This window comes from Tamandua tetradactyla, chromosome 23 (genome assembly GCF_023851605.1).
Source record: "Tamandua tetradactyla isolate mTamTet1 chromosome 23, mTamTet1.pri, whole genome shotgun sequence".
NCBI lineage: Eukaryota > Metazoa > Chordata > Mammalia > Pilosa > Myrmecophagidae > Tamandua > Tamandua tetradactyla.
In genome coordinates this window covers 39654144-39681848 of record NC_135349.1, presented here as the reverse complement: position 1 = coordinate 39681848, position 27705 = coordinate 39654144, and the positions used below count along the sequence as shown (strand labels likewise).

At 42.1% G+C, this 27705-nt stretch overlaps 1 long non-coding RNA gene and 1 pseudogene across 1 annotated transcript in view; one reads left to right on the top strand and one right to left on the bottom strand.

Annotated features, from left to right (window-relative positions):
- LOC143666634 (uncharacterized) overlaps positions 1–9122 on the top strand; it is a 35179-nt gene extending 26057 nt beyond the window's left edge. Inside the window, exon 4 of the long non-coding RNA XR_013167710.1 lies at positions 9031–9122. This is a non-coding gene — a long non-coding RNA (uncharacterized LOC143666634). The remainder of the gene's footprint in view (positions 1–9030) is intronic.
- A 5496-nt stretch (positions 9123–14618) lies between these two features.
- On the bottom strand, positions 14619–15096 carry LOC143666633 (serine/arginine-rich splicing factor 3 pseudogene; annotated as a pseudogene).
- Between the last annotated feature and the right edge of the window lie 12609 nt (positions 15097–27705).

Genomic DNA, 27705 nt, shown 5'->3' with positions numbered 1-27705 from the left:
GGGAAACTTCCATTTATAATTTGCCTATATGCAGCCATATGCATTATCAATGTGATTCCAAAAGAGTCCTACCTTAATGAGCAAGTGAAAATGTATGAGCTTGTTTTCATGTACCTCTCTATCATTGAGCCTTATACTAAAGGTTCCCTACCCAGTGGACTGCACTAAGCATTTTAATTTTTTTTTAATGGCATCTTTTGTATTTGGGGCAAGCCACTGTGCTCCCAGGCTCATTTGCAATTTCTCCATTATTTATGAATGAACTGATCTATGTCACGGGGATGCAGTGGCCCATTTTGAGCCTAATTTTTGCTACCAGTTGGATTCAGAGAATCTGAATATGTCTGGCAGATTTGCAGATGTATCAAGCATCTATTTGCATTGATTTTTCACTCTGGGGATGGTGTTGCAAGGGGAAATCGAGGAGGTGGTTTATACATTGGGTACCTTGGGGAGAATAACAAAGTTATAAAGACAGCTGGCTTTGGGGACAGATGTTCTTAGTCTCACTTCCTACCTCTATACTTTTGGGCAAATAAATTAACCTTTCGGTTCTCATTGGCTCATCTATAAAATAAGGAAAATTATTACCAACACTCTATGGTCATTTTGAGGGTTCAGTGTGGAAATGCAATTAAAGGGGCTCAAACAGAGTAAGTGCTCAGTTACCCATGGCTTCTGTTGTAGCTCTGCCCTCACGGGGCCTCATGAACTTGTTTCTGAACCTTCCATCAAGGAGAGTCACCAGGAGAAGATGAAAGAAAATGTTTCCACAAAGGACCATGTGAAATATTAAGGTGGATCCAGAAGTCCTGAACTGACATGGAGTTTAAATTGGAAGCCAAGAGTCAGGGAAATAGGAAGATGACTCTTCCTGTGACCATATTTGAGACTCTGGGGAACTCAGGGGACATTTATGTTTGCTTTTCTCTTATCTGGACCTTCCCTTTTGTCTTGGCATTTTTCTTATTGACAGGGCCACACACTGGCTGGAAGACACAGCTATACAATAAGTAAGAATAATATAATGGCTAACACTCGCCAGTGAGTGCTCCATTCAGGCCCGATGCTAAGTGCTTTGATGTGAAAATCTCATTGAATCCTCACAATCATCCTTTGAGGAAGGTTCTAATTTTATAGGTGAAAAAATAGTGGTTCATGGAGGTGAAGTCTCTAGGCCAAGTCAGTAAACAAAGGATCTGGAACTCAAATCTTGGCGCCTACAGCACCCAACCAAGCTCAATTGCTCCATTGTCAACAGTCCCACAGCCCTCAAAACCCTCGGCTTCTCCTCAACTAGTTGATGAATGCATTGGATCCATATGTCATTGACATTGCCATATCAAAAATTTGGATTGTAGGTTGTATCTACCTAGACTGGGGATGTTGCGATCATCCACACAAATACAGCCAGCCGAAGATGCCAGAGAAACCCTGCCTTGCAGTTTCAAGTTTCACATCTCCTACCCAACACACATGCAGGCTTCACTTGAGAGAAGATTTGTGAATGATATTCACATCTGCCAGCTGACACTCCTCATTTTTAATCTAGACATCCTCCTTCTGCGACCCAGGTTGCATATACAGCCCTCTCCGAAATCCATTTTCTCTATCAGCTCATTTTCCTCCATTGAAGTTTCCAGTATCCTCCAGCCTGCAGAAACAAGTTGCTAGAAAAGGCTGTACTTTTCCCAGGGCCCGGGAATGATGGACCGCCACCAGAATGCTGTTCGTTCACCCATACCAAGTGGATTTTCCCTCTCCTGCTGGAAGAAGGGATCTCATTCCACAAATGCACTAATGATGTGTAATTATCATCGCTGCTAGGCATCTGGGCTAATGGCTCCTGCTTCCACGATGATTCTCATATTTTACCCAATTCTCTGTTAGAATGATTCCTTGCAGCCCCTGGTCACAGTAACAGTTGGCTTCCAGGTAAATTTAAATATCCCAGCTTGATGCACCTGGTTTATAACATGCAATGATGATAGCAATCATCATGTAAGTTTCAATCATATCTTTACTCACAGGTGGGAGATACCCTTAGCTGAATATTTAATTCAGTTTGGTCAAAACTTGAAGTCATCTTAAAATGGTCCTGCCTGACAGAAATATTAACATCAGGAATTCATGGGCAATTGGACCCCAAGGTCAAGAAAAGGGAATGTGTAGTCAAACCCAACCTTGTTTACCACAGCAAAATAGGGCTTTGGGAATTATTAAGCTGGCTCTGGGAAGACCACAGAAGACAATATTCTTTCCATGCAGGTAAGTTTTCTGAATGCAAAATGCTTTCTGGAATCCATACAGTGTGGTGTCCACACATTTTGTATGTAGGAGATACGAATCTAAATCCTGAGACTCAGGTGTAAAAGAAAGATCCCTATTTTTCTCCTTCAACTCAACTTCACCTCCCCAGATCCTCCATCAGCTAATATTTAGTATTTGCTGAGCTGATTGCCTGTATGTGACTTACTGTTGGGAGGCATATGGCCTGAAGACCTTCTGCCTCTGAGTCAAGTTTGAAGCATAAGATCCTTTAGCGGGGCTGGGGGCCTCTGAGCCTGGGGTCCAGCTTTCAGAGGGAAACCTTATAACTTATCCTTGGAGATGCTCCTACAAAAGACCAAGATTCCTACTTTTCTTCTTTTTTTTAACATGGGCAGGCACCGGGAATCAAACCAGGGTCCTCTGGTATGGCAGGCGAGCATTCTTGCCTGCTGAGCCACCATGGACCGCCCAAGATTCCTACTTTTGATGGGAACTTTATTCCCCATCTTTGACCCCTTTTGCATCTCTGAGAGGTGAGGGGAAGGCAGATTCTGTCTCTCTACCAGTTTGCCTTTCCCCTTGGTAAATTCAGCTCATCTTTCTCCATGTGGAACTTTAACACAACATGGAAAGAGTAGCTGATTTAAAGGAGGCTCTGTAGCCTGCTCTGCAAACATCCCGGCAATCTCTTTGGGATGGAAGACCAAATAAACCACGAAGAAAACACAGATTAATAATTCAGAAAGGTATCTGCCATCAGTAGAAGAAGCATAAAATCAAGCTGTTAATTTCTTCCTGCATTCCTCCTTCAGCCCTGAATGTGTGACAAGGCTCAGTATCTCTGGTAATTGGAACTGGGATCACAGAGCTGCCTTCTATTTTTTAATTGGATCATTAGCACTTCTTCAACCATCTTATCTCATGGGTATCCACCCTGCCTTTTATGGTTGGGGTGGGTGTTTTTTTCCCCCTCTTAGATCTTAATTTTGCAAATAAGGACTAAGAAGTAGCATTAAGATCAGCCTCATTATCACGTTTCAGTTTGGCATCCTATTCCTTGCTCCATCTTTATTAGCAGAGTTTCTGATTTTTAAAGCTCATTTGCATAATTTCTAACATCCTGGGTTTACTCGGGAGGCCCTGTGAAGTAGGAATGAAAAAGATCCCCTCTACACTAAAGGGCTCTTGAGTGAGAGCATGGAAAAGTGGAGGCACCATAGGCATCTGGACGTCTGAATTTGAACCGCACTTGGCCATTTCCTGGCCGAGTGACTCTTGGCAAGTTGCTTAGCCTCTTTTTGCCTCAGTTTCTCCATCTGTAAAACGGAGGGGGCCATGTGGCAATAGCAGCTATCTGATAGCACATAATGTATGACCTGCCAATTAGAACAAATCCATACCTATTTACACCACTAGGCATTGATATTGCTATCCCTTTTTTTGTATTTAACGTAAACCGATATTGAAGAGTGACATGCAGACAGAAAAGTAAACCCACCTGGGGAGGCAGTACCCAGATTAGCAGAACTCCAGAAGCCTTTTCTTGCTCCCTTCTCGTCAGTAACCCCCCACCCCACCCCTGCCCAGGAGGGATCACTATCCTGACTTCTAACAGCCACAGACCAGTTTTGACTGTTTCTCCGAACTTTAATAGAATCATGCAGAGATGGGCTATTTTTGTCTGATCTCTTTTGTTTGCTGTTAATTTTGTGAGATTCGTTCTCTGTCTTAGTCAGTAGAAATTTTTATTTTTTTCACTGCTCTGTAGTCTTTCATTTGGGGAATATGCCAACATTTATTTCTCTATTCTCCTTTAGGTGGATATTTGAGTTGTTTCCAATTTTTGACTATGACATATAGCAATACTAGAATGTTATGCATATCTTTACAAAATACAAATGTATGTAAATATATATATATATATATATAAATTATAGCGATATACTTTAGGCATAAAACTGCAGAGTCATAGGATATGCATCTGTTCAGCTTTAGTAGACACCACCAAACAGTTTTCCAAAGTACTCATACAGTGTACGCTCCTTTCAGTAGCATGAGTTCTAGTTGCTCCACAGTCTCACCTATACTTGTTATTATCAGTCTTTTCATTTTAGTCACTTTGGTGTATGTGTAGTTATTTTATATTGTATTTTACCCCTCAAGTATTTAGTATTTTATTTTTTCAATTTTTCATTTTGAAACAACTTCAAAGTTATAGACAAGTTGCAAGGCTAGTATAAATTTTATCTACCCTTCATCCATATTCACTGATTAACAATTTTCCATATTTGCTTTATTATTTTCTTTGCATATGTATATGCAAGTTGTTTTTTCTTTAACATTACGGAATACATTTCAGATAATGTGCTCCATTTACCATTAACTTCTTCAGATTGTGTTTTCTAAGCACAAGTACATTCTCATAAATAACCACGGTACAATTATAAAAATAAAAAAAATCAACATTCACACAATACAATTATCTAATCTACAGCCTTAATTCAAATTTTGCCAAATGTTCCTACAATGCCCTTTATGGCATTTTTGCTTGTTTGTTTGTTTGTTCCTGGCCCTGGATGAGGATGACTTTTTGCATTTAGTTTTCCTGTCTCTGTAGTCTCCTTTAAACCTGAATGCTGACTCAGACTTCCTCTGTCTTTCAGGATACTGACATCTTTTGAAGTATAAGAGTGTGCCTAAATTTTTATTTACCTGCTGTTTCCTGGTTGGGTTCAGGTTATAGATTTTTGCCTGATTATCGCATGAGTGATGCCATGTCCTCAGTATGACATTCCGTAGGCGTGCGATGCTGGTTTGTCCCATCGTTGGCAATGGTGTCTTGATCTCTTGATTAAAGTGATGCATGCCAGGTTTCTCCATTATAAAATTCCTTTTCTCCCTCTTAATTAATGATTTTAGGGTTATACTCTCAGGCTATATGAATATCCTGGACTTCATCAAACATTCACTTACTAGTTTTGGCATCTACTGATGATGCTTCTTATCTGAATCAATTGTTACTTCGATGGTTACAAACAGTAATTTTCTTATTTCATTATTGTAGTTTGCATTCCACAATGAAGAAGTGCTTTCCCTTCAATTAATTAATTATTAGTTAGTTAATTATCACAATGGAGAAAGAAGAACATTAGATCAGCAAGAACAACACCCTGATAAAAAAATCTGGAATAGTGTGCATGGCCAAGGAAGGCTTCCCAATGGAAGCAATATTGAAGCTGAGACTGAAAGATGCCTAAAAGTTAAGACATCAAAGGACCAGAAAGAGTGAGGCAGTGGGAACAGCAGGGGCAGAGGCTGGGAGTTGAAACAGAGCCTGAGAGTGTGGAGGGTAGAAGTTGAAAGGAAGTGGATTGAGAGGCTGGAGGGATAAGCCTGAGGCAATTATTAAGAGGAACTTCCTCTTTCCTCTGGCTGGGTTTTTTCAGCAGGTGCCTCCCCTCTGTAACTGTGCTGTCAAGCCTACTTATGCTCACAATTCGACCTGTTTCCTTTACTATTACTTTTTAACAAGTAATCCCCAAAGTAATGATTTATGAAAACAATGCTTTAATATTTTTTACTTTTCTGTGGGTCAGGAATGGTTCTTCTGCTCCACTTGGCATTGGCTAAAGTCTCTCATTTGGTGGCATTCCTGGTTACTTGAGCCAGGAATGAAGATTTTAGAAGCTTCTCTTACATTTCTGGGGTTTTGGTGCTGTCCCACACGCCTCTCTCTCTCTGTCCAGGTGGCATCTCATCGTTCAGCAGTCTAACCCATGTATCTTTACAGAATGGTGGCTGCTTCTGAGGGCACGGTAGAAGCTTCCAAGCCTCATAAGGGCCAGTTCCAGAACTGTCATGGTGTCACTTCTACTTGTATTCTATTGGTCAAGACAAGTTATCAGTCAAAGCACAGATTTCACGGGGAGGGGAAATAGATTCCATTCGTGATGAATGGAATAGCATGTACATACAAGGAGGGAAAGAAGCCATGGCAGCCATCTTTGGAGACTATCATATCACCTCTTCCAGAATGACCTCCCTGGTTTTTCCATACCCCTTTCCTATCAACTTATAACAGTTATTGTTTTGGGTCTTAGGTCATTTATATAGGGTCTTCTGCCATTTCCAAAATATTCTGTGTCAATAGTTTAGCTTCTCTAATTTCCCAAGTAGATCTTAATTTAGTGAAGTATAGGGATTAATTTGAATAATAATAACAGTATGCTATTTTTTGAATGTACTAGGCTTATGCTATGTACTGGAGAACTGATAGGATTCAGAAAGAAGGGATATATTTTGTTATATCCTCTGAGGACTATGTAACCATCTCTTTTTTTTTTTAAGAGACAAAAAAACAGGGCCCATATAGGAAGCATCAATTGCCTAGATTTGCCCAATAATTTAGGAGCAGAGTCAGCATTGAAACCCAGGACTCCATGATTCTAGCATTGTGTTGTAACCATTCTACAAATAAAATATCATTTATTGAGCACATCCTATGAGATAGATCCTTTGCTTTGTGTGCCGGTTTGAAAGGATGTATGTACCCTAGAAAAGCCATGTCTGGATCCTAATCCCATTTTGTAAAGGCAGCCGTTTCTTCTAATCCCTATTCAGTACTGTATATTTGAAACTGAAATTAGATCATCTCTCTGGAGATGTGACTCAATCAAGAGTGGTTGTTAAACTGGATTGCGTGGAGGTGTGTCTCCACCCATTTGGATGGGTCTTGATTAGTTTCCTGGAATCCTATAAAAGAGAACGAGAGAAAAGAAAGCCAGGAGATTCTGAGTGAGCAGAGCAACATAACCACGAGAAGCAGCGAGCCCACCAGCCAGCAGCCTTTGGAATTGAAGAAGGAAAACATCTTCTGGGATGCTTCATGAAAGGAAACCAGGAGAGAAAGCTAGCAGATGATGCCATGTTCGCCACATGCCTTTCTGGATGAGAGAGAAACCCTGACCCTGCTCACCAGGTGCCTTCTCACTTAAGAGAGAGACCCTGAACTTCATTGGCCTTCTTGAACCAAGGAATTTTTCCATGGATGCCTTTGATTGGACATTTCTATAACTTGCCTTAATTGGGAAATTATTTTGGCCTTAGAACTGTAAACTAGCAGCTTACTAAATTCCCGTTTTTAAAAACCATTCCGTTTCTGGTATATTGCATTCTGGCAGCTAGCAAACTAAAACAGTTAGGGATCCAGAAATGTGTAAATCCCTGCCCTTAGTCTAATTAGGGTAAGAAGACATGTAAACAAATAGTTACAACTCAATATTTAATGGCACAATGTATTACATTCTAGAGTAATGTATTACAGTCTATGCAAAGGCTTTGAGAACCCAAAGTTACTCACTCTGCCCGAGAAAGTCGGAGGACACCTGGTAGTGGCAGAGACCTTTGAAATGGAACTTGGAGGATAAATAGGAATTCACCATATAGTGGAAGATGGTGGTGATGGGGAATTGACTAGAGATGAAGTTGGAGAAGTAGTTTGGGTTCAGATTATGGGGTAAGGAAAGGAAAGAAAAACAATGGGAAGGTAAGGAAAGAAAAGAATTGAGGGAAGGAAAGAAAAGTAACCCCATTTAGCATCCATTATAAGCTCTCACATCCTTATAATGTTGTTCCATTCCTAAAAATATCACTTAAAGGGATATCTTCATACTCCTATTCTTACAGATGGATGAATTGAAGTCTGGAGAGATCAAATCACATATCCAAGGTTACATGAGCTAGTTTGGATTTTATCTTGCTGGTTGTGAGAAGGGCTGACCGGAGAGCATTTCAGGCCACAGGGCACAGCCACTGCACAGCCCAGAGGAAGGAAGGGCTTCTTCATGTAGTCGAGGATCAGAAAAGAGGCTGGAACCTGTGGAAGGAGCTGGCAGGAGCAGAAAGTTGAGACGTTAGTAGCTGGATCCTGCACAATCTCACAATCCCCATAAAGGACAAGGGGAAGCTATTGAACGCACTGAAATGAGGGAAAACCCAGTTCAGTCTCACATTTTTAAAAGCTTGCTCTGGTCACCATGCGGATTGCAGAGGAACCCGGGAAAAAGTGGAGGCTAAGGCAGTAAATCCTGCAAGCGGTGGCGACACTTAGACTAAGGTTTTTTCCAGTAGGGGTGGAGAGAAATGGACAGATTTGAGACATGTTTTGTAGGGTGAGCAGACAGGACTTTAGGACCTTGGATCTTGGGGGCCAGGGAGAGTGAGGAGTCAAGGGTGACTTGAGGCAGTGGGTGGGTGGAAGTGGTATGGACTGCTTTGAAAAGATTTTGGAAGGAGCCAATTTGGGTGGTAGGACTCCAGAAGTTGTTTTGGATTTGTAAGGTTTGAGATGCTAATTGGCGATCCAAGTGAGAACGCCAGATAGGTTACTAGATATACAGTTCCAGGGCTACGGGGGAGGTCAGGGCTGAATAAATAAATTTTATTAGCTTTATAGGTTGTAACGTGTTTTATAGTATAATTTCTTCTTGCTGAAGTCTCTCTGCCTATCATCATGCGTGCAGATGTCTAGAGTCTAAGGGAGGTAATTTCTCGGAATCACTGCCAAGCCTGACACTGCTATATTTTTAAAGTGTCACATCCTCCTTGGCCATCTTTGAATTGAGTCACACTTCTAATTAAGTTTCTGCTTAAAACTTCAAGTAGAGGGGGAGAAATATCCTAAGGAACTGATCCCTGCCTGCAAGCATTGGGATTTTATGGGGCTTATCCTCTCTGCTTCTCTCTTTCTTTTTCTCTCAGCTTGGCCAGGGACATTCTTGTTCTTGGGTCCTGACGGGCTTTGGAAACGGGGACCTGGGAATAAAGAACTTTTGGGAAGAACACTAATGGACTTTATCAGCTAAAATGGAGCTGAAGTTTTGTTCCCTGGATTCGGGAGTCCTGAGACCTAATCTTGGTGTGACTGCAAAAAGTCTCCACTTGTAAAAATAGGAGATGATAATGCCACTTCATTGAGAGCCTTTGTGACAATGTGCCCAAGGTCTGGAAAATGTTCTGTGTATTTTATGAAATCCATCTCTTCTCACCACCTCCAACAATGCCAAGCTGTCCACCTACCACTTCCAACCTCCATTATTGCAATTGCCCCCTCAGTCTATTCTTACCACAACAGCTAGAGTGATGCTATAAATACATAATTCACATCGAGTCACTTCTCAGCTCAAAACCCTCCTACAGCTTCACATCACATTTAAGGGGAAATCCAGAGCTCCCCACGTGCCAGTCTCCACCTTGCCCAGCTCTTCTCATCCCCAAGTCCCAAACCATGCTCCAGCCACTTCTACCACACAGCTTTCCTGATGTTCTCAGAACCCACCAGGCAGACTTCCACCTGGGGACCTTCATACTTGTTATTTCCTCTGGCTGGAAAGCTCTTCATTCAGACCAGCCACCTGACTTCTCTGCTCACCCCCATAGGATCTTTATTCTAATGTCCCCTTCTTGGGGTGCCTTTCCCAGTCACCCTACGAAGACCGCAGCGCCCTCCAACACCGCATCTCACTCCCATGCTTTCATTTCCTTTTTAACTCTGCACAACTGCTCACATGCCCTGCACTTCACTCATTTATTCCGTGTGTTGTCTGTTTTCCTCCAGTGGGACAGAAAGCTGAAGGAGGATGGGGATTTTAATCATTGTCTGTTTTGTTCATTACAGTGTCCCCAGCACCTAAAACAGCACCTGGCACGTGCAGGTGCTCAGTATACGCTTATTATTAGAAGAACGTGTAGTGTAGATGGTGGCGATGGCAGCACAACGTGGCGAAGGCAACAAACACTACTGAATTGTATACCTGAAATGGTTAAAATGGGAAATTGTAGCTTGTATAGATGTTACTACAATAAAAAAATTTTTTTAAACCCATAGATGTAGTTATAATAATGAGAGTAATATTATAATTACAATAATAAAATAATTGTATGATAATTATGATTATAATAATATTGGTTTACCCATTGTAACAAATGTACCAGACAAATGCAAAATGTTCATAATAGGGAAAACCATGTGTGTTTGCTGGTGGTGGGTTTTATGGGAACTCTGTATTTCCTTCATGATTTCTCTGTCAACCTAAACTGCTTTAAAAGCAAATGAAAAATTTAAAATACATATATAAAAAATATATACAGATGAGGAACTGAAACTCAGAGAATTAAAATAATTCCCCCGAAGTAAGTGGCAAAACAGGACTCGAATCCAGGCAGAAGCAAAAAAAAAAAAAAAAAAAATGTGCGCGCTTTCCCCTTGGCAAGTGCAAACTGTCAAACAAATATAGGGAGGCAGGCGAGGAGGTGCTGCTGACATTTTTTGTACTTGGGCTCACGTGCTTCCAGCACCAGGCAGCAGAGCCCCCTGCCCATGCTCCATGTGTCTCACCCCCAGTTCAGGGCAGCCCAGAAGTGAAGGGCAGGGAGTGTCCCCACGGTGTCCACCCCTCAACCAACTGGAGTTGGTGGATAAATGCCCCAGGTCCCACCCCTCTGTGAGACCATCCTGAAGCTCCTGTTACCCCAGGCTGCAGAGATTCCCCCTCTGGTAATGAGCTCAACAGTACTCTCCAGCTGGCCGTCCCTATTTCTCTGCCTCACTCTCTCCTGTCCCTCGGGCCTGGCTCCTGAGTTCCCCTCCAAGATACATTACCTGCTTCCAAGTCTGCGTTTTGGCTCTCAGGGGAAGCCAAACTGAGAGAGCGCCTGCAAAGGGGAGCTCTGGGGTTCGAATCACTCAGAGAAGCTTGCAACGGCAGCGCTGCCCCTTGCCTCTCCGATCCTGGGCATGTTACTTGCCTTCCTGTACCTCCTCAGCCAGTGGAGAAACTCATCAGTACCTTGCCTAGTTGCTGGGGGGAGGAATTAATGCATGCAATTGCCTGTCTCAATGTCTGGAACATAATGGGCCATTAAAAAATGGAAGTTAATATTAGAATGTAACTGAACATATACTTATTACCCACCTTTGTCATTCGAGGCAACAGATGAGGACAAGGGAAGGGCAGGAAGGAGTTATGTCCTGGGGGAGGAGAATGAGGGACCCCCCGATGCCCCTTAAGTTCCTAAGCTGCAATGGTAGAGGAGAGGCCCTTTCTTCTTTCCCAGAAACTATAGTTCTCATCATTCCTTCCATATCTACACTTCTGACATAGTCAATCAACCTGGATTATTCATATGGCTCATATGCACAAGTAATACACAGAGCTTTTAGTGTGGCAGCAACTGCTATATGTTGTTTACACTCTTATCTGTTCTTTATAAGGTGAAGATCAGAGAGGCTGGTCAACCTTTCCAAGGTCACACAGCTAGGAAAGAGCAAAGCTGGATTTGCACCCAGGTGGTCTCACTTCAGAGCCCATTTTCATGACCTCTCCGCTCTATTGTCTCTTTGCACAAGATCGGCAAAAGCTAAGGAACAACTGGCTGCCATCCAGGCAGACTAGGGGAAAAAGAGACATCACAGTTTCCTTGTTTGGAAACCCAGTAAATGATGCACTGCGTGTAAAGCAATGAGGGGACTCAGAAGCCTCAATCTTCTCTTCTCCCTGCAAGTTGCACAGATGGCCTGCTCACCAAGTCTGGGCCACCATCCCTCACCCAAGCTCTCTGCCTCTGCTCAGACATTCTGGCCTCCAGCTACTTACCCTGCCAGCTGAAGCTCCCTGGAAAGAACAAAACGATGATATTCCTGTTGGGGAGAAGAGTGTAGTTTTATAGCAACTGAATGGCATGGAACCACGGAGCTCAAACGATCAGGCTGCAGTGCCAGATGGAAGAAACACACTTACAGTAGCTGTGGAGGTCTCCTCTCCTTGTCATTGGAGACTTATATGGTAGATTTGAAGTGGAAAATGGGAATTTGAAAATTATAGACAAAGCATGGCAATTAGTTTAACTAAAGCAAAAAAGATGGGATTTTAAAAAGCAACATTTTGCTAAGTCAGTCAGTGCTGGGGAACAATTTTACCAGGAAGTAAAAATAAACTCTAGTTTATATGCATTATGGAATGCATTCATTTTTCTTCTGAATGTTTATGGCCATGTTAGGGAGAGAGCTGCCTCAGAGACCAGCGGGAGCAGTAAATTGGGATTTGGGATGCAGAATCTGGAGTCACAGGGTCTGAGCTTGAACCTTGGCTCTCACCCAGCTATGCAACCTCAAGCAGATTATGAATCTTCTTTAAACCTCAGTTTTCACGCCTGTTGAATGGATAATTTGCCTTTTCCAGAGGAACCTGCTGAAGATTAAATGAGACAATTCATGTCCACTCAGTAAAGTACTCAGCACCTGACAACGCTCAGTAAGTAACAGCTGTTACGATGACAAATTTATAAAATGGAGTGAAATCTTGCACCTAGTTTCAAAAGCGTGTACACAGAGAAGGGCTGAGCCAGTCGGCCCAAGGAAGAAATTAAAAACAACCACCACCACCGCAACCACATCGAAAATAAACAGGAAGCCATGGAATCTAAAAATTGTCTTTCTTATTAAAGATTTATATCTACTTTAGTGTAATTGTTAAGAGCATCAATTTTGACTTCAGAAAAACCAGGTTATCAATTTTTACTCTACTTAGTAACTTCGGACAATTACTTAATTTCTCTGAGCCTCAGTTTTCTCATCTATAGAATGGGAGCGATAATGAACACAAGGGTTTGTTGTGAGGATTCATCGAGATAATGTATGGAGGGTATTTTGCCCAAGAATGAATGAATGTTATAACTATTAAAAACATATATATGTATGTTTCCATGAATGCTTGTAGCATGTAAAATATTGTTTTTACCCAACAGAATCAATTTTCCCAGTTGAGTGTCTAGGAGATTAAATTAATGAGCTTCATTTTAGGTGCTCACTCCAATCCACTCTGCCTTGGTTACACTGGTGTTGAGAAAGATTCTGAGGTCATATTTGGACTCAGTGGGAGGGTCTTGACTGCAGTGATATCTGTCAGAGGATTGGAAATGGAGAATGGCAATTTTTTTAATTACATATTGGTCCTATGGAAGTGGCCTTCTACTTCATTTGCATTAAAGGAAGATTGCACTAATTTTGAATCTGTGATACCATTTTGTCTCAAAAGAAATAAATCAATCTATGTGTTTTTTTTTTTAATCCATAGTGCCTTATTTATTTCTTTTAAAGTAAGAATTGTGTAACCAGCTGCTTTCCATGGGACAACAACTGTAGTAACATTGGATTCAACTGATAATATTATACAATTACGCTAATATTTTATTACTTCAAAAGCACTTTACAAGAGAAAATATGCTGATGTTGAGCGTCTTTTCATGTGCTTATTAATTATTCTTATAATTTCTTTGTTGAATGTCTATTCAAATTGTCAGTCGTCTTTTAAGATTTCTTTTTCCTGGATACAGGTCCTTATCAGATAATTTGCAAATTTATTCTCTCAGTCTAAGTGAGAAAAAGGGAGAGAAAATATAAGTATGGCTTCCCATAGGAATGTTGTGCCTGAATTGGTACCAAGCTCTCAGATTTGCAAGGAAAAACAGGCTTTCGGGCTTTCAAGTTAAACAACAATTTGTAACCAAAACTTTAATCCCAAGGATTCTCACCAAACATATTCCAAATGACGGCATGAAAAAAAATCTTGCACAGTAACTCAAAGTTCAGCCCTACAATGTACCCTTCAACTGGCAGGACAGAGATATCTTGGAATAGCCTCAAATTTCCCAATAAAGGATTTTATTAAACAGCTATGATTTCATACACAGCAATGACACAAGGAACTCATGACCTAAAACAAAGAACTGATGTTCTTGAAACATCAGATGCTACACCCACTGGCAATTCTGTCCAGTGCAGAGATTAGTTGGATTTTCTACAACCTCTGACCTAATTTAATGCTTCAGCTTTTATTTTTTACCAGCTGCCTTGTGTTCATAGCAGTTTTAAAAGACTGCTTTGTACAACCACAATTGCATACTACATCTCAGCTATGGACAAAACTAAAGACCTTAATTTTTGCCAGTTTTGTTTCCATAGTATTAAAACATCACACTTTAGCTGGGCAGAATTTAAAGGTTTATTATTAGTCTACGTGAGACTAAAAATTCAATTTTGCTTGAGGGAACATTGTAAAGTAACAAATTCTTGGTATTGCAATGCACCTCAAATGATCAATTTCAAACCATAGAGAATTAGACCTTCATGTGTGTCACTGTTCCAAGAGGCAATAAACAAATTCGAACAGCTAAAATATCTTACAAATGCACCAAGCTTATGAAGTCTCAAATAAAACTTGAATATTCTGTACATACTCCCGCCAAATGAAGTGATTTCCTGTGCACCCCTTTTCTTGCAGCCTGGTGTTCTATTTCCTTTCATTTGGCCTAGAACGGCTACGAAACCTAGAGAAGAATGGAGAGGGCTTGTGATTTCTTTCCCGAGACAGTGATCTTTCGCTTCTCCTATCTCCAGAAAGGGACCTGCTCAGGCTGTCCCCTGCTCTTCTTGAAGATCTGCAGCGAAGAGGAAGACTCCTTCTATGATAAACATCTCGATTATCGATCCCAAGAGGGAGGAGGGCCTCGATTACGACTTCTTTTTTCACCATGGACAGTTCCACTCCAACGCGGCAGCCACATGGCTGCTTCCGGCTCCGTTCTCCGACCGCGTCAGCTGCATCTTGGGGGATCGTCAAATTCAACAAAAGCAAGGCCGGGAGGGTTTCCAGCAACCCATAAACTTCTCAGTGGTCCATAATATCGAAAAGCCCGTTCCAATTCAGTCCTGTTGCCGCTGGTTCCCAGATGACCTACACACACCCATAGACAGGAATCACGATGCATTTCGAGAAGTTGGGGTGAAATGTGAAGGGTCAAACCTACAAACACGAACCGATCTTGCGGCTCCCCTAGGTCCGGTTCTAACAGCTACTCTCCTTTACCCAGCGTCCACGAAATGGCTCGATCTATGTTTTAAAAATTATTGATAACATTCATTCATTCTTGGGTAAAGTACCTTCCATACATTACCTCGATGGATCCTCGCAACAAACTCCTGTGCTTGGAACCGTTGTTGCTCCCAGTTTATAGATGAGAAAACTGAGGCTCAGAGAAATTAAGTAATTGTCCGAAGTTACTAAATAGAGTGAAAATTTAAGACCTGGGTTTTCTGAAGTCTAGATTGATTTATTCCTTTTGAGACAAAATAGTATCACAGTAGGTGTGGAGGTCTCCTCTCATTGTCATCAGAGACTTATATGGTAGATTTGAAGTGGAAAGTGGGGATTTGAAAATTATAGACAAAGCATGACAATTAGTTGAACTAAAGCAAAAAAGATGGGATTTTAAAAAGCAACTTTTGCTAAGTCAGTCAGTGCTGGGGCACAATTTTACCAGGAAGTAAAAATAAACTCTAGTTTATATGCATTATGGAATGCATTCATTTTTCTTCTGAATGTTTATGGCCATGTTAGGGAGAGAGCTGCCTCAGAGACCAGTGGGAGCAGTAAATTGGGATTTGGGGTGCAGGATCTAGAGTCACAGGGCCTGAGCTCAAACCTTGGCTCTTACCAGCTATGCAACCTCAAACAGGCAGATAAGGACACAGGGCATTGACTGCTACCTCTATGCCAAAGTGCATAGCAGGTGCTAGAGATATAGACTGGAATCAATTCTTGTCCTCAAGGAGTTCACAGTCTGGTAGCAGAGACACACAAGTAAACAAGAGCCTGTTGTGGGAAGGTAAGTGGCCCAAAAGAGGAAGCGCTCATGGGGATTGATGCATAAAGGAGGGAGCAATGAGCTGTATCTCAGCTTGGTCAGGACAGCAGCAGGTGACATTGGAATTGGGACTCACACAAGGAAGTGAGTGGGCATGGCCTTGGAATGGGGAAAGAAGGGCACAGAAGTGTGAGAGGGCACGGTACATTGGGGAAGCGCCAGGGAAGCCTGCTGGGCTGGGGTAGGGACTGTGGTGGAAGTGAGGTGAAGGCCACTTAAAAAGGGTTCTTACATTTTGCCCTGTGTCCTTATCTGCCTGGTCCCCTGGTGCTCCAGGCAGATCTGAGCAGGTCCTTGTTGGACAGACCCAGTAAGAACTCTACTGTCCTCTTCTCCAGCCTCTGTTTCTCCTCTGTCTTTTCCATTCTGATTCTAAACTCTCTCTCATTTTTTTTTCACTAGACAAGTTGTTGGTATATAGAAAAAACATGCAGAAAGTATAGAATTTTCAATGCCCTGCTTATACACACGCAGTTTTCCGTATTGTTAACACTTTGCATTTGTGTGGTACCTTTGCTACATTTGAGTAAACAATAGCATTACGATTAAACTATTACTTATAGTCCAGCAGTTACAAAAGGGTTCACTGTGTGTATTGAACGGTTCTATGGAACTTTTAGTTTATATTCTGGTAATCTACATGCAACCTGCTCTCTTCCGCCTCTATTTCTTTCTTTTCTTCTCCTTTTCCCCATTTCTTCCTTTTCTCTCCCTTGTTTTTCTTACCCTCCTTTCCCTCTCTACTCATCTCTTTTCTCCCCATATCTTGCCCCCTCAACTCTCTCTTAAGCTTGTCCAATTCTCCTCCATCTCTTTCTTTGCTATCTCCTCCACCTCTCTCTCCCTCTCCTCTCTCTCTTCCTCCCTGTCTCTCTCTTTCATTCTCTCAACTTTATTTCTCTCCCCCTCAACTCTCTCCTATCCATTTTTCCCAGCTTCTTTTTCTTCATTGCTCTGTCATCTTTCTCCCAGGTCTCTCTTCCTCCTCCATGTCTTCTCCCATTTTTATCACCCCTCCCCCAGTCTCTCCCTCTCTCTTCCCTTTTCCCTCTTTGTTCTTCCTTCCCTGTCTCTGCCTCACCCTCCCTCTCCCGCCCCGCACACCTACTCTCTCACTCTCTCCTTTTATTGATTTCTCTGTCTCTTTGTCTTGGGTGTGCTTGGTTTGCATTGTTCTTCTTTGGGCAGATGTTTCTTTGGTTTGGTGGTGTAGCATTTTCCTTAGTAGGTGGGATTCTTTGGCATTTCTAAGATTTCAAACTCTTTTAAGGCTTGATTTAGAGGAAAATCTGATTTTCATAGTTTGTGCAGTGCCTTAGGGGACTCTTAGTTTGATTATGCCCTCAAAAGACTGTGACAGCGCCCCGCAGCAGCCGAGCCGCCCGACCTCCTTACCCCCTCTCTTTCTCCGCCGGCCCGCCGCGCGGCGCCCGCGCCCCGCAGCAGCCGAGCCGCCCGACCTCCTTACCCCCTCTCTTTCTCCGCCGGCCCGCCGCGCGGCGCCCGCGCCCCGCAGCAGCCGAGCCACCCGACCTCCTTACCCCCTCTCTTTCTCCGCCGGCCCGCCGCACGGCGCCCGCGCCCCGCAGCAGCCGAGCCGCCCGACCTCCTTACCCCCCTCCTCCCCCTCCTGCTCCGGCTGCTCTCCAACCAACACGGTACCCTCTTCCCCCGCCTTCACCGTGCTCCTCCGCCACCAGCCTCGACAGCCTTGCCGCCCTCACCTTTCCTCCTCCAGAACAACTACTGGGGGAGGGGAGATAATACAGAGCAGCTCCCGGAGCCACGAGGGAGATCAAAGGGACAGCGTACCCCATCCTGGAACGGCTGACTATCTGGGAGAACCAGCTCCGGTGAGATCACCAAGGGGCACGGGCTTTCCTGGGTGGGACGGCAAGCGACCGGAGTCCCTCCCTTCCACCTTCCCAGGCCAGCTGGTAGAATTGGACAGGCGGTCCCCTTAGGCCGCGACGGCTGGTGCCCCCACCACACGAGGCCCCCCGGAACAACTGAGATAGTTGGGTCGGAAATCCCCAGACTGCGGAGAACAGTGACCGGGGGATCCCTTCCAAACACGTGACTCCCCCGTCGGCTGGGAACAGTGCACTCTCCCGGGCTGCGACAGCTGGCGCTCTCCTGCCACCCTTGGTGCCCCGGGCCGACTAGCTAATTTGGCCGGACGCTCTCCTGTGCTGCGACAGCCGGCGACCCTCCCCGCGTTTGGAACCCCGGGCCGGCTGGCATTCTTCCAAGACGCTTCGGTTGCCGAACCTCCCCTACGGCGAGAGTTTTCCAGAGTTGAGGGACCCACAGCAACTTTCGCTGGTGGAACCCACAGACAGGCGTGTGCCACGAGCGCCACCTACTGGGCAGGATAGGAAGAACAGAACCCAGAGACTGCGCAGAAAAATCTTTCAACCTGTGGGGTCGAACACCCGGGGAAATCTGACTAAATGCCCAGACGCCAGCAGAAGATAACGGATCACGCTCAGAAAATTGAACATATGGCCCAGTCAAACGAAGAAACCAATAGTTCAAATGAGATACAGGAGCTGAAACAACTAATGCTGAATATACGAACAGAAATGGAAAACCTCTTCAAAAACGAAATCGATAAATTGAGGGAGGACATGAAGAAGACATGGGCTGAACATAAAGAAGAAATAGAAAAACTGAAAAAACAAATCACAGAACTTATGGAAGTGAAAGATAAAGTAGAAAAGATGGAAAAAACAATGGATACCTACAATGACAGATTTAAAGAAACAGAAGATAGAATTAGTGATTTGGAGGATGAAACATCTGAACTCCAAAAAGAAACAGAAACTATCCGGAAAAGAATGGAAAAATTTGAACAAGGTATCAGGGAACTCAAGGACAATGTGAACCGTACAAATATACGTGTAGTGGGTATCCCAGAAGGAGAAGAGAAGGGAAAAGGAGGAGAAAAACTAATGGAAGAAATTATCACTGAAAATTTCCCAACTCTTATGAAAGACCTAAAATTACAGATCCAAGAAGTGCAGCGCACCCCAAAGAGATTAGACACAAATAGGCGTTCCCCAAGACACTTACTAGTTAGAATGTCAGAGGTCAAAGAGAAAGAGAGGATCTTGAAGGCAGCGAGAGAAAAACAATCCATCACATACAAGGGAAACCCAATAAGACTATGTGTAGATTTCTCAGCAGAAACCATGGAAGCTAGAAGACAGTGGGATGATATATTTAAGTTACTAAAAGAGAAAAACTGCCAGCCAAGACTCCTATATCCAGCAAAATTGTCCTTCAAAAATGAGGGAGAAATTAAAACATTCTCAGACAAAAAGTCACTAAGAGAATTTGTGACCAAGAGACCAGCTTTGCAAGAAATACTAAAGGAAGCACTAGAGTCAGATACAAAAAGACAGAAGAGAGAGACATGGAGAAAAGTGTAGAAAGAAGGAAAGACAGATATGATATATCTAATACAAAAGGCAAAATGGTAGAGGAAAATATTATCCAAACAGTAATAACTCTAAATGTCAATGGACTGAATTCCCCAATTAAAAGACATAGACTGGCAGAATGGATTAAAAAACAGGATCCTTCTATATGCTGTCTACAGGAAACACATCTTAGACCCAAAGATAAATATAGGTTGAAAGTGAAAGGTTGGGAAAAGATATTTCATGCAAACAACAACCAGAAAAGAGCAGGAGTGGCTATACTAATATCCAACAAATTAGACTTCAAATGTAAAACAGTTAAAAGAGACAAAGAAGGACACTATATACTAATAAAAGGAACAATTAAACAAGAAGACATAACAATCATAAATATTTACGCACCGAACCAGAATGCCCCAAAATACGTGAGGAATACACTGCAAACACTGAAAAGGGAAATAGACACATATACCATAATAGTTGGAGACTTCAATTCACCACTCTCATCAATGGACAGAACATCTACACAGAGGATCAATAAAGAAATAGAGAACCTGAATATTACTATAAATGAACTTGACTTAACAGACATTTATAGGACATTACATCCCACAACAGCAGGATACACCTTTTTTTCAAGTGCTCATGGATCATTCTCAAAGATAGACCATATGCTGGGTCACAAAGCAAGTCTTAACAAATTTAAAAAGATTGAAATCATACACAACACTTTCTCGGATCATAAAGGAATGAAGTTGGAAATCAATAATAGGCGGAGTGCCAGAACATTTATAAATACATGGAGGCTCAACAACACACTCTTAAACAACAAGTGGGTCAAAGAAGAAATTGCAAGAGAAATTAGTAAATACCTAGAGGCAAATGAAAATGAAGACACAACATATCAAAACTTATGGGACGCAGCAAAGGCAGTGCTAAGAGGGAAATTTATTGCCCTAAATGCCTTTATCAGAAAAGAAGAAAAGGCAAAAATGCAGGAATTAACTGTCCACTTGGAAGAACTGGAGAAAGAGCAGCAAACTAATCCCAAAGCAAGCAAAAGGAAAGAAATAACAAAGATTAGAGCAGAAATAAATGAAATTGAAAACATGAAAACAATAGAGAAAATCAATAAGACCAGAAGTTGGTTCTATGAGAAAATCAACAAGATTGATGGGCCCTTAGCAAGATTGACAAAAAGAAGAAGAGAGAGGATGCAAATAAATAAGATTAGAAATGAAAGAGGAGACATAACTACTGACCTCACAGAAATAAAGGAGGTAATAACAGGATACTATGAACAACTTTACGCTAATAAATACAACAATTTAGAAGAAATGGACAGGTTCCTGGAAAGACATGAACAACCAACTTTGACTCAAGAAGAAATAGACGACCTCAACAAACCAATCACAAGTAAAGAGATTGAATTAGTTATTCAAAACCTCCCTAAAAAGAAAAGTCCAGGACCAGACGGCTTCACATGTGAATTCTATCAAACATTCCAGAAAGAATTAGTACCTACTCTCCTCAAACTCTTCAACATAATCGAAGTGGAGGGAAAACTACCTAATTCATTCTATGAAGCCAACATCACCCTCATACCAAAACCAGGCAAAGATATTACAAAAAAAGAAAACTACAGACCAATCTCTCTAATGAATACAGATGCAAAAATCCTCAATAAAATTCTAGCAAATCGTATCCAACAACACATTAAAAGAATTATACATCATGACCAAGTAGGATTCATCCCAGGTATGCAAGGATGGTTCAACATAAGAAAATCAATTAATGTAATACACCATATCAACAAATCAAAGCAGAAAAATCACATGATCATCTCAATTGATGCAGAGAAGGCATTTGACAAGATTCAACATCCTTTCCTGCTGAAAACACTTCAAAAGATAGGAATACAAGGGAACTTCCTTAAAATGATAGAGGGAATATATGAAAAACCCACAGCTAATATCATCCTCAATGGGGAAAAATTGAAAACTTTCCCCCTAAGATCAGGAACAAGACAAGGATGTCCACTATCACCACTATTATTCAACATTGTGTTGGAAGTTCTAGCCAGAGCAATTAGGCAAGAAAAAGAAATACAAGGCATCAAAATTGGAAAGGAAGAAGTAAAACTATCACTGTTTGCAGACGATATGATACTATATGTAGAAAACCCAGAAAAATCCACAACAAAATTACTAGAGCTAATAAATGAGTACAGCAAAGTAGCAGGCTACAAGATCAACATTCAAAAATCTGTAGCATTTCTATACACTAGTAATGAACAAGCTGAGGCAGAAATCAAGAAACGAATCCCATTTACAATCGCAACTAAAAGAATAAAATACCTAGGAATAAATTTAACCAAAGAGACAAAAAACCTATATAAAGAAAACCACAAAAAACTGTTAAAAGAAATCACAGAAGACCTAAATAGATGGAAGGGCGTACCGTGTTCATGGATTGGAAGACTAAATATAGTTAAGATGTCAATCCTACCTAAATTGATTTACAGATTCAATGCAATACCAATCAAAATCCCAACAACATATTTTTCAGAAATAGAAAAACCAATAAGCAAATTTATCTGGAAGGGCAGGGTACCCCGAATTGCTAAAAACATCTTGAGGAAAAAAAACGAAGCTGGAGGTCTCGCGCTGCCTGACTTTAAGGCATATTATGAAGCCACAGTGGTCAAAACAGCATGGTATTGGCATAAAGATAGATATATCGACCAATGGAATCGAATAGAGTGCTCAGATATAGACCCTCTCATCTATGGACATTTGATCTTTGATAAGGCAGTCAAGCCAACTCACCTGGGACAGAACAGTCTCTTCAATAAATGGTGCCTAGAGAACTGGATATCCATATGCAAAAGAATGAAAGAAGACCCATCTCTCACACCCTATACAAAAGTTAACTCAAAATGGATCAAAGATCTAAACATTAGGTCTAAGACCATAAAACAGTTAGAGGAAAATGTTGGGAGATATCTTATGAATCTTACAACTGGAGGTGGTTTTATGGACCTTAAACCTAAAGCAAGAACACTGAAGAAGGAAATAAATAAATGGGAGCTCCTCAAAATTAAACACTTTTGTGCATCAGAGAACTTCATCAAGAAAGTAGAAAGACAGCCTACACAATGGGAGACAATATTTGGAAATGACATATCAGATAAGGGTCTAGTATCCAGAATTTATAAAGAGATTATTCAACTCAACAACAAAAAGACAGCCAACCCAATTACAAAATGGGAAAAAGACTTAAACAGACACCTACCAGAAGAAGAAATACGGATGGCCAAGAGGCACATGAAGAGATGCTCAATGTCCCTGGCCATTAGAGAAATGCAAATCAAAACCACAATGAGATATCATCTCACACCCACCAGAATGGCCATTATCAACAAAACAGAAAATGACAAGTGCTGGAGAGGATGCGGAGAAAGAGGCACACTTATTCACTGTTGGTGGGAATGTCAAAGGGTGCAACCACTGTGGAAGGCAGTTTGGCGGTTCCTCAAAAAGCTGAATATAGAATTGCCATACGACCCAGCAATACCATTGCTAGGTATCTACCCAAAGGACTTAAGGGCAAAGACACAAACGGACATTTGCACACCAATGTTTATAGCAGCGTTATTTACAATTGCAAAGAGATGGAAACAGCCAAAATCTCCATCAACAGAAGAGTGGCTAAACAAACTGTGGTATATACATACGATGGAATATTATGCAGCTTTAAGACAAGATAAACTTGTGAACCATGTAATAACATGGATGGACCTAGAGAATATTATGCTGAGTGAATCCAGCCAAAAACTAAAGGACAAATACTGTATGGTCCCACTGTTGTGAACGGACATTCGAGAATAAACTTGAAATATGTCATTGGTAACAGAGTTCAGCAGGAGTTAGAAACAGGGTAAGACAATGGGTAATTGAAGCTGAAGGGATACAGACTGTGCAACAGGACTAGATACAAAAACTCAAAAATGGACAGCACAATAATACCTAATTGTAAAGTAATCATGTTAAAATACTGAATGAAGCTGCATCTGAGCTATAGGGTTTTTTTTTGTTTTTGTTTGCTTGTTGGTTTGTTTGTTGTTGTTGTTTTTTACTATTACTACTACTTTTATTTCTTTTCTTTATATTAACATTTTATATCTTTTTCTGTTGTGTTGCTAGTTCCTCTAAACCGATGCAAATGTACTAAGAAACAATGATCATGCATCTATGTGATGATGTTAAGAATTACTGAGTGCATATGTAGAATGGTATGATTTCTAAATGTTGTGTTAATTTCTTTTTTTTTCTTTCCGTTAATAAAAAAAAAAAAATAAAAAAAAAATAAAAAAAAAATAAAAAAAAAAAAGACTGTGACAGAGCTCAGGTGCTGGACTGGGGTCCCAGAGAGAGGTGGGCCAGTGGCCCTTCAGCTGCTTCCTCTTGGATTGTAGGAGGACTTTTAGGGGCCCAAGAATCTCCAGGGTCTTACCTCATAACAGAATGCCAGCCTTGTTATGTTTCTCAAACCTTAAGGCGCAGATAAATCACCTAGGGATCATGTTAAAATGCAAATTCTGATTTAGCAGTTGCTAAGGACTGAATTGCATCTCCCAGGAAAAAAAAGGCATGTTCAAGTCCTAACCCCCAGTTCTGTCAATGTGAGCTTATCTGGAAATAAGTTATTTGAAGATGCAATTGGTTAAGGTGAGGTCAAACTAGATTAGGGTGGGCCCTAATCCAGTATGACTAGGGTCCATATAGGAAGAGGACATTTGGACACAGACCCAGGACAGACCCAGGGGAGATGGCCACGTGAAGATGGAGGAGGCAGAGATTGGAGTAGAATGCCAAGGAACACTGCCAAAGACCAGAAGCCTGGAAGAGGCGAGGAGGGGCTCGCCCCACTGTTTCAGATGAAGCATGGCCCTGCTCACACTTTGATTTTGGAATTCTAGTCTCAAGTCATGTACAAGAGTAATCTTCCTGATTTTTAATGAACCACCAAGTTTGTGACACTTTGTTGTGGCAGCCCTAGGAAACTAAAACAATAGGTCTGGGTGGGGTAGGTGGGGGCTCAAGATTCTGCATTTTTGACAAGCTCTCCAGTGATATTGATGCTTCTGGTTCAAGGACCATTTTTTGAGTGGCCAGGATTGAAAGCAAGTGTTATTTAGAATGGCGCTTCTGCCATGAAGCTCTCTCTGATTTCCATCTGGCAGATGCTCTTACTTCTTGTCTTCCCACAGAATCCATAGAACCTTCTATAATACTTCTAATTGGCCTCTTCCCATCTTAGAGTCTAATGATCACTGTCCTTGTCGCTTTCATGCTCTCATGAAACCAAGTGCCACCCCAGGGCTTGCCATGGAAGAATAAAAAAACCAGAACAGCCTAGGGCAGTTAGTAGAGTAAGACCAAGGTGATGGCACATGTGATACCTGCACCCTTCCCCAATTCAACATTGCGTATTTCTGTTAAAAGCAGTGGCCTTGGGTGGTACAATGGTGGCTCAGTGGCAGAATTCTCTCCTGTCATGCCAGAGACCCAGGTTCCATTCCTGGAGGCTGCCCATGCAAAAAAAAAAAAAAAAAAAGCAGTGGCCTTACATCAACAGGACACAGCTCAGGCCTGGCCTACCACAATGTGCTGCATTCGGATCCCTAGAATCCCTGGGCTAGCCCCCCTCATGCAGGAGATTTGAAAAGTACTCAGTAGACTTCAGATGAACAAAGTCTCCATGCAATGTCCTTCATTTTCCACAAACTGATCTTTTCTTGCCCTGAAATCCTCATGCCTGAGTGTGTGAGTGTTCTAGTTTGCTAGCTGCCAGAATGCAATATAACAGAAATGGAATGGTTTTTGAAAAGAGGAATTTAATGAGTTGCTAGTTTACAGTTCCAAGGTCGAGAAAGTGTCCCAATCAAAACAAGTCAATAGAAATGTCCAATTTAAGGCATCCGGGGAAAGATACCTTGGTTCAAGAAGGCTGATGAAGTTCAGGGTTTCTCTCTCAAGTGAGAAGGCACATGGCGAACACAGTCACAGTCTCTCTCTTGTTTGGAAGGGCACATGGCAAGCAGAGCATCATCTGCTACTTTCTCTCCTGGCTTCCGGTTTCATGAAGCTCCCCGGGAGGCATTTTCCTTCTTCTTCTCCAAAGGTCACTGGCTGGTGGACTCTCTGCTTCATAGTGTTGCTCTCTCTGAATCTCTCATTCTCCAAAACATTTCCTCTTTTATAGGACTCCAATAAACCAATCAAGACCCACCCAAATGGGTGGAGACATGTCGTCCCTTAATCCAGTTTAACACCCACTCTTGACTAAATCACATCATCCAGGGAGATGATCTGATTACAGTTTCAAACATACAGTATTGAATAGAGATTATTCTACCTTTATGAAATTATATTTTGATTAAAACATGGCTTTTCTAGGGGGCATACTTCCTTTCAAACCAGCACAGTGAGCAACTAGTTTTAAATGATTTTTTTTCAAGTTAATGTGGTCTTGGCGTTAAGAATCCATCCATATTCAAATCCCCCCTCTGGGCCGTTTCCTCCCTCAATGACTCTTTCACCACCAATGGCACTTTCTCTTCCACCTTTTCAAGGTAGTGTCGGGTTCATAAAGACATTCGGGCATCTTCAAGGCAGAAGAGAAGTAGTCTCTGTCTGTGGGCTGTCCACTGTCCTTTCAGCCCTCCACAGTTGGATTCTGCATCTTGTCTTGGCCCTGAGGGCTCCACGCTGGTGCCCACTGCAGAATGACCAATCCTTCCTTCTATATCTTGAGCTTGTTACTGATCGCCATTATGGAAATCACAGATTGCTGCCATGAGGTCTCATCCTGAGGTTACCTCGCTTTGTGAACTTCTCATCCTAAACCAGGTCCTCCTGCCCTAGAGGTTCTCTCAGACACTCTGGCCCCCTCTGGAAGGAGAGAGGCAGGGAATCTCATCTGTTCCTTCTGCAGGACTACCATGTTGTACAACTCTAGGGGGCACCATGCACATCGCCATCTATATCAGGGGTCAGTAAACTATGGTATGGGGGCCAAATCTGGCCCACTGCCTGATTTTGCAAATAAGGTTTCATTGGAGCACAGCTACACCCACTCTGTTACATATTGTCTATGGCCTCTTTCTTGCTACAATGGCAGATTTAGGAGTTAACTGGGAGATTGTATGGCCTGCAAGGCTAAAATATTTATGATCCGGCCTTACAGAAAAAATTTGCTGGCCCTTGATTTTTGTGATGGAGTCCAGGGTTGTGTGGGCAGAGCCGGGGTGGCTGTAGATGGCAACCCTGCTTCTCTGCATCAGGTTGCAGTAGACAGGATTCAATGAGGCATCAGCAGGTACCTTCCTGCTCAGCTGGCTACCTGGCCAGGCCGTTCCACATCTGTTTAGGGACACTGTGCAAAGAAGACTCTTCTTAGATTTACAAAAGGAGAGAGCTGACTTTCAGCTTTTCTCTCAACCTATTTGGGTATCCCTCTTTGGGTTGAGGGACCCAACAGTGTCTTCCTCTTGCTTTCTTCCTCTCAAATTTTTTTTCTCCCATAGGATTTTGCTCTCTCTCCTCCGACCTCTTACCCTACAGCCTGCAATAAAATTCTATGTCGAGATCACCAATGTTACCCTTGACACATAAAGGGAAGCTTTAGAATTTAAAGACATGTTCCTTTTTCTCGCAATGAAGCTAGAATTATAAGACTATTGTCTTATTATGGGCATCAAGAGCCATTTTGGAAGGCAAGAGCTGAACATTGATCTTTGCTCTTTGGGTTTCTGCTATAGCCACTCTGATCCTTCCAGAGGCAATGAATGCTATGGCTGAAGGTGGATATGGTAGTTTGAAGCTGTATGTACCTCAGAAAGGCATGTTCTTAAAGCTAATCTATTCCTTGGGTGTGGACCCATTGTAAGTAGGCTCTTTTGGTGAGTAGGATCTTAACTTAAATTGGGATGTGACCCACCTCATTCAGTGTGGGTAAGAATCCTCTTACTGGAGTCCTTTGTAAGAGGATAGAAGACAGGAAAATCCAAAGAAGTTCAGAGAGAAAAGCCAGAGAAACTGAAAAACAAAGATATACCCAGAAGCTCAGAGAAGAAACCACTGAAGCTAGAACTGGAAGCAGTGAAACCCGGGAGAGAAGGAAGAGACTAGCAGTCATCACCATGCGCCTGGCCATGTGATAGAGGAGTTGAGGATTGCTGGCA